Source organism: Acinonyx jubatus, chromosome A1 (assembly GCF_027475565.1).
Source record: "Acinonyx jubatus isolate Ajub_Pintada_27869175 chromosome A1, VMU_Ajub_asm_v1.0, whole genome shotgun sequence".
NCBI classification, from domain to species: Eukaryota; Metazoa; Chordata; class Mammalia; order Carnivora; family Felidae; genus Acinonyx; species Acinonyx jubatus.
The window spans coordinates 13302147-13314429 of record NC_069380.1 but is presented as its reverse complement, the minus strand read 5'-3'; the positions used below and the strand labels follow the sequence as shown (position 1 = coordinate 13314429).

General features: G+C 39.6%; 1 long non-coding RNA gene across 3 annotated transcripts in view; it reads left to right on the top strand.

Moving 5' to 3' along the window:
• Positions 1-12283, top strand: part of LOC113600780 (uncharacterized) — a 71624-nt gene that overhangs the window by 48697 nt on the left and 10644 nt on the right. The window lies entirely within an intron of this gene.

Here is a 12283-nt window from a genome sequence, read left to right as displayed (position 1 = left end):
ATGTAGCTTGCAGAAGTGCAAGTCAAAGACCAACTACTTCGATGAGTTTTCTCTGACCTCAGCCAGTTGTCCTCTCTTGCTTCTCTGTGATCTCACAGCTTGTTGTAGAAATTTGCATCTCTTTGTGGGATTTATCACATTCCTTTCAATTGTGGTTACGTGTGCAGTATCTCATCTTCCTTCACCCGTTGCCTCATGGAGGAGAGGGTGTATGTCTTAATAAAGTTTGGATTTTCTACAACTCCTAGAACAGTGGGAGCCTGACAAGGATTTGCAGGGTTCTCACTGGAGAAAAATGCCATATATTCTGTTCCTATATGTTTACCACAGATGTTTCTTAGGATTCTTTCTGCTTTCTCAACAATTTGTTTTAATAATTTTTAGCATGAATTCATTGCTACACTCGGAGGCATCTAGGTTAGATGTTCTATACAAAGGATGGATGGGAGTTTCAGCATGGGGTGCACTGCAGGTAATGGGAAGTGACTGAGAAATAAAAACGGCTTGTGAAGAAACTCTATTCTTTTACCACAATGGCATCCTCAACATTTGGAACCACCACTGGTATCATGGGAAGCTTGGAGTAGAATCCTTAGAGGTGGATGGGATCATAACTGAAAAGTTAGCCACTTTCCCACTTACTCCAATGCTGGAAACTCCGTGAGTTGGTCAGTTCTGCTTGGTTGTGCCAGAGTTACAAATAACTCCTTGTGACTTACAACACACATTTAGTTTTAACTCACTTTGCATGCCAGGTGCAGGTCAGCCATATCTCTGCTCTATGTGTCTTCCTTGTGGGATCTGGGCTGAAAGTCAGCCTGTCTGGGAAAGTTTGGCCTTGTGGTAATAGAAAAAGAGTCATGAAAATGTTCTGTGGTGATTTTGTAAGTTTCCACCCAAAAGGGGCACAAAACACTATTACATTTCATTGGCTAAAAGAATTCACATGACCAAGCCTAATGTCAAAAGAAACACAATCTTCCCAAAAGGAGGGAAGAGAATAATTTAGAAAAATTACATAGGGGTGCCTAGGTGGCTCAGTCAGTTAAATGTCCAACTTGGGCTCAGGTCATGATCTCGTGGTTCCTCAGTTTGAGCCCTGCATCTGGCTCTGTGCTGACAGCTTAGAGCTTGAGGCATGCTTCAGAGTCTGTGTCTCCCTCTCTCTCTCCACCCTTACCCCACTTGCACTCTGTCTCTGTCTCTTTCGAAAATAAATAAACATTAAAAAAATTTTAAAAAAAGAAATCATATAAACTAGCTCACCCCAGAAAATAAGTATTAGTGACAATGACACCAGCAATAATAAATTCTAAGTGAATAATAAAAGCTACAAGTGGGAACCTCCATGGATGAAACACTAAGTCACATCATACTTTATTCTTTAACAGTGCTAACACCTAATGGTAGAAGACATACTTAGAAAGCTTAGTTTATTAGCCTAAGGCCACCTAGTTAGTTAGAGAACCAATACTCCAAACCAAGTCTTCTGGCACCCAATGAGAAGGAAATAAATCCCATTCTAATGCCAAGGTAAAGCTGTGGGGCTTTGCACAATTATCCCAGCAATGTGTAAAATGTGCCTCCAAAGCCCTGCATTATTCATAGCTTTGGTTCCAACTCTTCATCCGAAGCTGCCTTGGCAGTCTCCAACCTTATAGCTTCTGATCTCTTACCTTCCTTTGCATGAAACTTGGGGTTGTCAACATTGTTATCTGACACTGTCTTTTAAGAAGTGTGTTTTTTAGTTTTGTTGTTTTGTTTTGTTTTGTTTTCGCTCTACCATCTTCTGTTGCCCTGAGTAACCCTCCAGAGCCTATCCAGAAATCCTGGAATCTCCTTCCCATCCTGGTTATGGCACCAGCAAAGACTGAACCCCGTCAGCCCTTACGTGGCTCATTTTAGACGAGGTTTGGCAAAGTCAAGCTACTCTTAGTGACCCTTTATAAATATTCATAGGCAGGGATCTTTCTGATAATTTATTATGAATAGAAATTGTTCCTCCTTAGTTTCAAGTTGTCATCTGTTAGGCAGTCCTGGTATTTCATTTTAATGTAAAAAAGATCACTTAGTGATATACTCTGATAATTCCTGAAATCTGTCACCTATCATAGGAGAATAATATTGGCGGTCCTCCAAAACTTACCCGAGGCAAAGCGCTATCGGTAAAGAAAGTAAATATTCTAGGAAAAGGAGGTTGGTTTTTATAGCGAACAACCCTGAATCATACATTGCAGAATGTTAATATAATCAGCAGCCTGTTTATCAACATATCTGCATCATTAGTGTGTGAAGCGTATTGACAATGAAAGGCCTTGCTTTTCTTCATGATTTAAATCGCCTGTAAAATTCACGAGCGAAAAGCAAAGCAGAGACCAAGGCTGGGGCATGAGTTGGTTATACAAGTCATCGGTAATGAGTTTAAACGCATTCTTTTCTTCCAGCCGCTGGCCTGCCTGTGTGTCAGGCACACAGAGCCGGTTTGCTTAGAGTTCACTTTAACTTTGATTTTACATCAAAAGTGGAGCATCACTTTGTAATCATTAAGTGTTTTGCTTAGCTATTAAATATTAAAGTTCCTCTGATTGCTAAGCCCATAATTAAGAGAGGAAGGAAACCCGTAATGTTACAGATGTTTTCCTATTTGGTAATCACGTGGTGAAAGTAAGCATGAATATAGATACAGTAGTTGTTTGGTATGAACGGGTACTGCTGAGGAGACTCGGAGATAATAAAGAAAAGCAACTGGGACGTGTGACTGTGATAGCAGAGGAAGGAGAAGGCCCATGTGCATGCTGGAATTTGGGTGACAGAGGAAAGGTAGTGGAGGGTTCTTTGGTTGGATGTTAATAATCAGCAACCATGGGCTGGATGCAGAAGTGGTTCAGGGTTCAATTTTTTTTGGGGGGGGCCCTGAGCATACTGTTCAGAGCTTCACTTTTGTCACCTGTAAAATAAGAATAATAATGTCTTCCCTATAAGACTGAGAAGAGAATTCAAGGAGGAGGTGGGTATAAAGGCTTTAGCATTTGATGGTTTTAGCTATCATTACTCACTTGTCTATAAACTCCATGAGAACAGGGACTTTGTCCAATTCACCGCTATGTTTTGGCCCAAAAGATATAATATATATATATATATATATATATATATATATATATATATATATATATATATTATATTTATATAAGTGAGGATGCCTGGGTGGGTCAGTTGGTTTAAGCATCTGACTCTTGGTTTGGCTCAGGTCATGATCTCACAGTTTGTGAGTTTGAGCCCCATGTGGGGCTCTGCGCTGACTGTGCAGAGCCTGCTTGGGATTTTCTCTTGCCGTCTCTCTGCCCCTCCCCCTCTCATGTGTGCGCACTCTCTCTTTCTCAAAATAAATAAATAAATAAACGTAAATATATATATATATATGAATAAAAAGATATCTGGCTTATAATAGACTTTCAACAAACATGCATTGAAATAATGAGTACAAGAAGGGTAATAAGTGAATAGAAATGAGAAACTTAAAAGAAAACAGTATATTGAAAAGACTGGTTTATGAGAAAAAAAATTAAGAAAATTCTGGTTAGGTAACAAGAAACATGTATGTGAAAAGGTAAACTCCAGGACAAGGAAGACATGTTCCAAATAATCGTATAGAATTAGCGGAAATAATAGTCTTGAAGGAAAGTGTTATTTTGGGAAATCATTTTAACATTACACTTTATTAGTCTGGAGAACGATGTTCTTCAGTGAAGGTAAGGGGCTGTTCTCATTAGAGCACGGTTAATGTTGTAGGGATACGTAACCCCGCCACTGCACTTTGCTTGACAAAATGACTCCACCAGATGGTTTTCTGCCTCTGCCTCTAGTTCTCTGATAATCTATAGGCAAAAAAAAAGGGGTTAAGTGCTTCTCCCAAGAACCCTAGAGATATGGAGTCTGAAACAAGGTGTTTGACCCTGTACCTACATATGTTTGCTTGAAAACATGACATAACCAGGTCCCATGATGATGTATTTGTACACTCATAGTTGGCTGCTTTCGGAATAATCCCCAGCATTTTGCTACTGAGTCTACATTCTGACTCACTTAAGGTCCCCTGCACAATAATGCATTGTGATTGGACGATTCTAGTCTTTTAAGACAATGTGTTAGGTTTTAGCGGAATGATAGTATTTACCTCAAAACAAACCTGAAGTCATGGCATTTTAAGATATTGTAAACCAAATATGAGATGTAAAAGGCATTATTGAAGGTATTCGGGTGGGTCAGTGCTGTACCTTTGAGTAGGATTCTAGGATGAAAGTTTTCATAAGACCAAGATTTCAGTACGAGGGCTAATGTGTAATTATGATCAAAGTCAAAATGATACAATATTCTGGGATATCTGCAGGCTGCTTTTTGCTGGGGTACACATAGTATTACTCAGTGCACATTAAATAATAGGTTATATAGTGCTTAGGGCAAAGCAAAGTGAAATTATTTGGTTTTTGTTGAAAAATGAGTCACTAAAGACTCCAGTAATTGGAGTCTAGACAGAGTGAGTGAATAAACCAGGCAACAGACGAGCCAATCATTGCAATTGATCCCGACAGCTTTGCCTGCATCAATCTGCAGTGCTCAGAGAGGCCATCGAAATGACTAGATCAGAAGGGCAGCTTCCTTTGTGTCTCCAGGTGGGTCCTTAGGTTCGTGTACCTGCAGTAAAACCACTGAATGAGGAAACAGAGCATAAACAGCACAGCAGCACTTTCACATAACAGCACCTTGAACAATGATGCTCCTGAGGAGCAGGATTGAGGGCGGATGTCAGTTGGCTCCAGAATTTCTGTTTGGTGACTTTTTATGGGAATTGATCTGCCCACAGATCAACTGGCATTATTCACTTCGTGGTTAACCCAAACTCATTGGGGACCCATTGTTTCTCTTCTAGTGTAAAAGCGGCTCTCCTTTCCCAAGCAACTCATGCCTTGTCTCAAAGGAAGGACAAAGCCTCTACTTAGAAGTATAATATTCCCATACAGGAGAGGAGAAAAATGCGGTTCCCAAGTTTGTAACAATTAGGAGGCATCTCCCTTCAAACCTGGAGGCAAAGACTGTCTCTGGATTTGCTCACTGGGCCTCTCTGCATAGTCCAAAGCCCTGCACCTAACAGTGATGTTGACTTAATCACATTGAAATTCTCTATAACAGGTATTCTTTGGAGAAGGTGGTTTCTAAAACAAAGCTAAGTTTTGCCTAAAGTGATTTCATTCGGCCATTTTTAGGAGCCAATGCCAAATTCAGTGCTTCTCCTGCTTTAACTTTATAAGGTTTGTTTTCTTTCTGTGTGAGTTTCTTCATCAATAAAAAGAAGATATAAACACTACTACTAATCTTTTGATTGCATATCAAAGACACAAGAAGGCAAAAAATCCACAGCAGAATGATAGACCATGCAGGGGGCTGTGAGGTTGGGTGCTTTGTTTATCAGACAAATCCAGCTGCTCCCAGGCTTGGTTCTACCAAGAACGTGCGGGTGGGGAGGCACTGCTGATCTGGGCTGGAGCCCTGGGTGTGCTTTCCTCTTGAGCATCTCACTGTTGATCTGGCTGTTATTGACCAGGCTCTGGTTGAGGTCTCCCAACCTGTACCTCACCCCTCTTTTCTCACTGAGACCCCTTTCCTCAAGGCTTGAACAAATACTGAGAGCAGGACAGAGGAGAAACAGAAGACAAGAGTGCTCAGTACACATTTAATAACAGTGCTTTTATTTTAATACTAAATATATCCTCCACACATCCAGAGTGAGAGCCTGGAGGTTTGGGGAGGGTGTGGATATGGGTAGGCGGTACCTTCCATTCTACATAATGGAAGGGCAGACTTGGAGCATTCCAAGAAAACTTAGTTGCTGATTGAAAACTGAGGGCTCCTAGTGCATGATGACCTTCTCTCTGGGGCCTTACCTGCTATCTCCTGGGGCTTTACTGTCCTTAGCAGCTCAGTCCCTCTTCCCAGACTGTTCATAGCTGGTTCCTCTGGCACCCAGAGTGCTCCTGTACCCATCCCAAGCTGCTGGTCCTGGGGCAAGCTCCTGGCTTCATCTGGGTCCTTTTATTCTCTTTTATTCCTCACCTTTCCTGCAGTGCTCTAAGATGCTGATTTATAGCATTCTAACCAAGTTGCCAGGAGAGTCCCTGCTTTTGTCACCCTCTTGCCCTTCCAGCCAGCTACCATTCTCTACCTCATTGTGTTGGGAGCCAGGAACTTCCTGGGTTTTGATTTATTTGTTTTTGGTCCAAAGACTGCCAGGTTAGACAGCTGATGAACTGGAGGCATGGTTCTTGGTTCTGTTTCTTTTCATTCTCATTACTAGGCTGAAAGAAAAAAGGCTGTGTCATTAGATATCTTCATCTGCTTCTTCCCACCCTTGGATATGTTTAATGGCTTTTAGAGGAACAAGTAGAAGTTTTAGCAAAGTGGAGTTCAATAAAATTCACTTATTTTATCTTCAAAGCAGTGTTCTAGGTCATAGAGGTGGGTGGAGGCTGGCAGGAATTGGGAGGTTCCTATCCTCACTGGTTCCTGAGGTCACTGTGCTGATTTAGAGAAAGACTGACCACTAGTCCTTGAATCCAATGCAAAAGGTCAAGCATTTTTTATGATTTAAATATTTTTGTAAATAAAAATTTTCATGTTTTTGTCTAAAACAGAAATTACTCTCAGATGCCCAGATTTTTCTTTTGTATACTTAATAATTAATCCCCAATTTGCCAGTCACTCCCATGCTCAGATGACAACCATCATCTAGATCTGCTGTTTGTCTCCTCTTTTTTCCGGTGGAGTCCCTGGCAAATAGGAAGCAGGCAAACACATCAAAACTTGTTTTTTTTTTAAAGACATCTATAATTTCTGAAATAAAGAAGCAACACATAGCAAATAAACATATGAGAAGATGCTAGTCATCATGTGTCATCAGGGAAATTTAAACAACAATGAGGTACCGCTACCCACCTGTTAGAATGACCAAAATTTAGAACACTGACAACACCAAATGTTGGTGAGGATGTGGACCAATAGGAACCCTCATTCATTGCTGATAGGAATGTAAAATAGTAACACTTGTACCACCACCTTGGAAGACAGCTTGGCAGTTTCTTACAAAACTAAACATACTATTACCATACCATCCAGCAATCTTGCTCTTTGATATTTACCAAAAGGAGTTGAAAACTTACATTCACACAAAAACCTGCACACAGATGTTTGTAGCAGCTTTATTCATAATTGCCAAAACTTGGAAGCAACCAAGATGTCCTTCAGTAAGTGAATGGATTTGTAAACTATAGGCCATTCTGCAAATAAAATGTTATTCAGTGGTGAAAGCTATTAAGGTATGAAAAGACATGAAGAAAACTTACCTGCATATTGCTAAGTAAAATAAGTCAATCTGAAAGGACTACATACTGTGCCTCCAATTATATGAAATTCTGGAATAGGCAAAACTACAGAGATAATAAAAAGATCAATAGTTGCCAGGGGTGAGGGAGAGGGGGATAAATAGGCCGAACACGGGATTTTTAGGGCAGTGAAAATATTCTGTTTTATACCATAATGGTAGATACATGTCATTATACATTTGTCCAAACCCATAGAATGTACACCAAAAGTGAGCTCTAATGTAAACTATGGACTTTGTGTGATTATGATGTGCCAATGTAGGTTCATCCTTGGTAAAAATGTATAATTCTGGAGAGTGATGTTGGTAATGGGAGAAGCTATACATGTGTGGGGTCAGAGAATATTTGAGCAATCTCTGTACCTTCCTCTCAATTTTATTGTAAAACTAAAATTGCTCTTAAAAAATAGAAAATGTTATTTTAAAAAACATGAAAGTAGGATCATCTCTGGGGAGTTGACACAGAGGGACAGAGTCCTGGAAAATTAGTCTATATGAAACAGCCACCATTTGATACAGAATAAGGAGCTGGAGAAAGCCTTTGGTGTTCTGAAATCCTTACATCGTCGGAATGATGGGTATCCATGAGAGGGCTTGGTCTAGAGGAACCGATAACCACAGGTGCATCAGGCCCCACACGATTCCCTTAGGTGACCTGATATGTGCACAAATTCTCTTATATTAATGACCATTTATATGAAACTAAGCTATTTAAGCAGGTCTACACTTAAGGAAAGGTATTGATGATTGGCCAGTGACTGGCCAGTCCCACATTCATGTCAATTAGTCGGGTGGATGGTGTTCATCCCAATCATCTGAGAATAGCAGCATGGAGCAGGTGTCCATCCTGTGGATCACAGACAGACCCTGGGGGGCACTGGCCTTGATGGAAAGGTGAGGGGTGTGGCCTGGAGTGATATGTGGGCTCCATGCTGATGAGGTCTTGGGGGGGATGCTGAAAGGGAAGAAAGAGCTGAAGAAAAAGAAGTGAGATGAAGCCAAAGTCAAATATGTTCTTTTTCAAAAGTTGCTGCAGGATGGCCCTAAGCTGGGGAAACCAGGGGAAGTTCATTTTCTCACTTTGTTCTTCCTCCTTTCACCCAAATGGGACTAGAAATAGTATTCATCTGCATTACGGGTTAAATAAGCATTGAGATTTAATCACCATGTAGAATATTGTTCCCATGGGAAATATGTTCCAACTTCCAAATGACTGACTTAGAGATGCCAGTCTTCAAAGGAGTGGGTTAGTTGTCCCTGAACTAACATTTTTATTTTTAAAACTTTTTTTGTGATCTTTATTGATTTTTGAGACAGAGAGAGAGCATGAGTGGAGGAGGGGCAGATAGAGAGAGGAGACACAGAATCTGAAGCAGGCTCCAGGCTCTGAGCTATCAGCACAGAGCCCGACGTGGGGCTCAAACTCACGAGCCCTGAGATCACGACCTGAGCTGAAGTCGGTTGCTTAACTGACTGAGCCACCCAGGTGCCCTGCCCTGAACTACCTTTAATGGAACTCATAACTAAATATAAGCACTCAGATTGTGGAAGTTCATGACTGAGATTATTTCTAGACTCTTGACCTCCTTAAGTACATTTTTTATCCCTTCTCATTTTGTGGTGCTAAGCTCTCTATATATTGTTTATGTTAACATTTCTAAGTTGATTTTTAAGAAATCTCTTTATTTTTCCCAAATCATAAAGCATCTATAATTTGAAAAACAAATCTGAATGCCTTAATTATAAAGAACCAACAAATAATGTGGATTAACTTTTCACTAGAGGCAGAAATACAATTAAGCCAAAATCTTAATTACCAATGTGGTCTGATCTGAGGTACCCATCATACTTCAAGAGCCCACAGATCTCACCTGCCTTCTCTACCCACATTGCAGAAACCATCATTGCTACCCTTTCATTCTTAGCTTAGGGGTGCTTTATTGCCAAAGGATTCTTGTGTGGTATGGGAGGAGCTGAATTTACTCTTTAATGTAACATGTTCAACAGCACATGTCCTCCTAACCCAGGAGGAAATTAGATGATGTGTATGAATAAGCATTGTATATTTTAAAGTATTTTTAAAACCCACACATCTTTGGAGAGCAAATAATTAAACAGCAAAATCAAGCAACTCTACATAGGGAAGATTTCTTATTCTATGACATGGGAGAGAAGAGTGATAGTAACTTCCAGACAATAGAACAGTTTTGACTATTGTTTTGTCTTTGCTTTTGTTTGTTTTACTTTTTTTGTAGCTCTCAGCCTAAAAGTTATCTTATGTCCTTTAAAAGCTATATTGGAACACATAACCAAATATAAGCACTCAGACGGCAGAAGTTTATGATTGAGATCATTTCTAGACTCTTGACCCCATTAAGTAAACTTTTGATCCCTTCTAGAAAACAGAGCTTAAAACAAAACTTATATGATGATACTTTATTGAGGAGTGAATCCCAGGAAAACAGGAGTGAGAAAGAAATGGAGTGAGGCTAGGAAGGAGGGTGAGCAAATACAAGGGAGTGTGTTTCAGAGATGCCTGCACTCCTGTAACAAGAGATGAAGAAGGGCATTATGTAATAATTACAGGGTCTATCCATCAGGAAGAGCTAACAATTATAAATATCTATGCACCGAATATGGGAGCCCCCAAATATATAAAACAATTACTCATAAACATAAGCAACCTTATTGATAAGAATGTGGTAATTGCAGGGGACTTTAACACTCCACTTACAGAAATGGATAGATCATCTAGACACACGGTCAATAAAGAAACAAGGGCCCTGAATGATACATTGGATCAGATGGACTTGACAGATATATTTAGAACTCTGCATCCCAAAGCAACAGAATATACTTTCTTCTCGAGTGCACATGGAACATTCTCCAAGATAGATCACATACTGGGTCACAAAACAGCCCTTCATAAGTATACAAGAATTGAAATCATACCATGCATACTTTCAGACCACAATGCTATGAAGCTTGAAATCAACCACAGGGAAAAGTCTGGAAAACCTCCAAAAGCATGGAGGTTAAAGAACACCCTACTAAAGAATGAGTGGGTCAACCAGGCAATTAGAGAAGAAATTAAAAAAAAATATGGAAACAAACGAAAATGAAAATACAACAATCCAAATGCTTTGGTATGCAGCGAAGGCAGTCCTGAGAGGAAAATACATTGCAATCCAGGCCTATCTCAAGAAACAAGAAAAATCCCAAATACAAAATCTAACAGCACACCTAAAGGAAATAGAAGCAGAACAGCAAAGACAGCCTAAACCCAGCAGAAGAAGAGAAATAATAAAGATCAGCACAGAAATAAACAATATAGAATCTAAAAAAACTGTAGAGCAGATCAATGAAACCAAGAGTTGGTTTTTTGAAAAAATAAACAAAATTGATAAACCTCTAGCCAGGCTTCTCAAAAAGAAAAGGGAGATGACCCAAATAGATAAAATCATGAATGAAAATGGAATTATTACAACCAATCCCTCAGAGATACAAGCAATTATCAGGGAATACTATGAAAAATTTTATGCCAACAAACTGGACAACCTGGAAGAAATGGACAAATTCCTAAACATCCACACACTTCCAAAACTCAATCAGGAGGAAATAGAAAGCTTGAACAGACCCATAACCCGTGAAGAAATTGAATAAGTGATCAAAAATCTCCCAACAAATAAGAGTCCAGGACCAGATGGCTTCCCAGGGGAGTTCTACCAGACATTTAAAGCAGAGATAATACCTATCCTTCTCAAGCTATTCCAAAAAATATAAAGGGAAGGACAACTTCCAGACTCATTCTATGAAGCCAGTATTACTTTGATTCCTAAACCAGACAGAGACCCAGTATAAAAAGAGAACTACAGGCCAATATCCCTGATGAATATGGATGCAAAAATTCTCAATAAGATACTAGCAAATCGAATTCAACGGCATATAAAAAGAATTATTCACCATGATCAAGTGGGATTCATTCCTGGGATGCAGGGCTGGTTCAACATTCACAAATCAATCAACGTGATACATCACATTAATAAAACAAAAGATAAGAACCATATGATCCTGTCAATCGATGCAGAAAAGGCATTTGACAGAATTCAGCACCCTTTCTTAATAAAAACCCTCGAGAAAGTCGGGATAGAAGGAACATACTTAAAGATCATAAAAGCCATTTATGAAAAGCCCACAGCTAACATCATCCTCAATGGGGAAAAACTGAGAGCTTTTTCCCTGAGATCAGGAACACGACAGGGATGCCCACTCTCACTGCTGTTGTTTAACATAGTGTTGGAAGTTCTAGCATCAGCAATCAGACAAAAAAAAAAAGAAAGGCATCAAAATTGGCAAAGATGAAGTCAAGCTTTCACTTTTTGCAGATGACATGATATTATACATGGAAAATCCGATAGACTCCACCAGAGGTCTGCTAGAACTGATACATGAATTCAGCAAAGTTGCAGGATACAAAATCAATGTACAGAAATCAGTTGCATTCTTATACACTAACAATAAAGCAACAGAAAGACAAAGAAAGTGATCCCATTCACAATTGCACCAAGAAGCATAAAATACCTAGGGATAAATCTAACCAAAGATGTAAAAGATCTGTATGCTGAAAACTATAGAAAGCTTATGAAGGAAATTGAAGAAGATACAAAGAAATGGAAAGACATTCCCTGCTCATGGATTGGAAGAATAAATATTGTCAAAATGTCAATACTACCCAAAGCTATCTACACATTCAATGCAATCCCAATCAAAATTGCACCAGCATTCTTCTCGAAACTAGAACAAGCAATCCTAAAATTCATATGGAACCACAAAAGGCCCCGAATAGCCAAA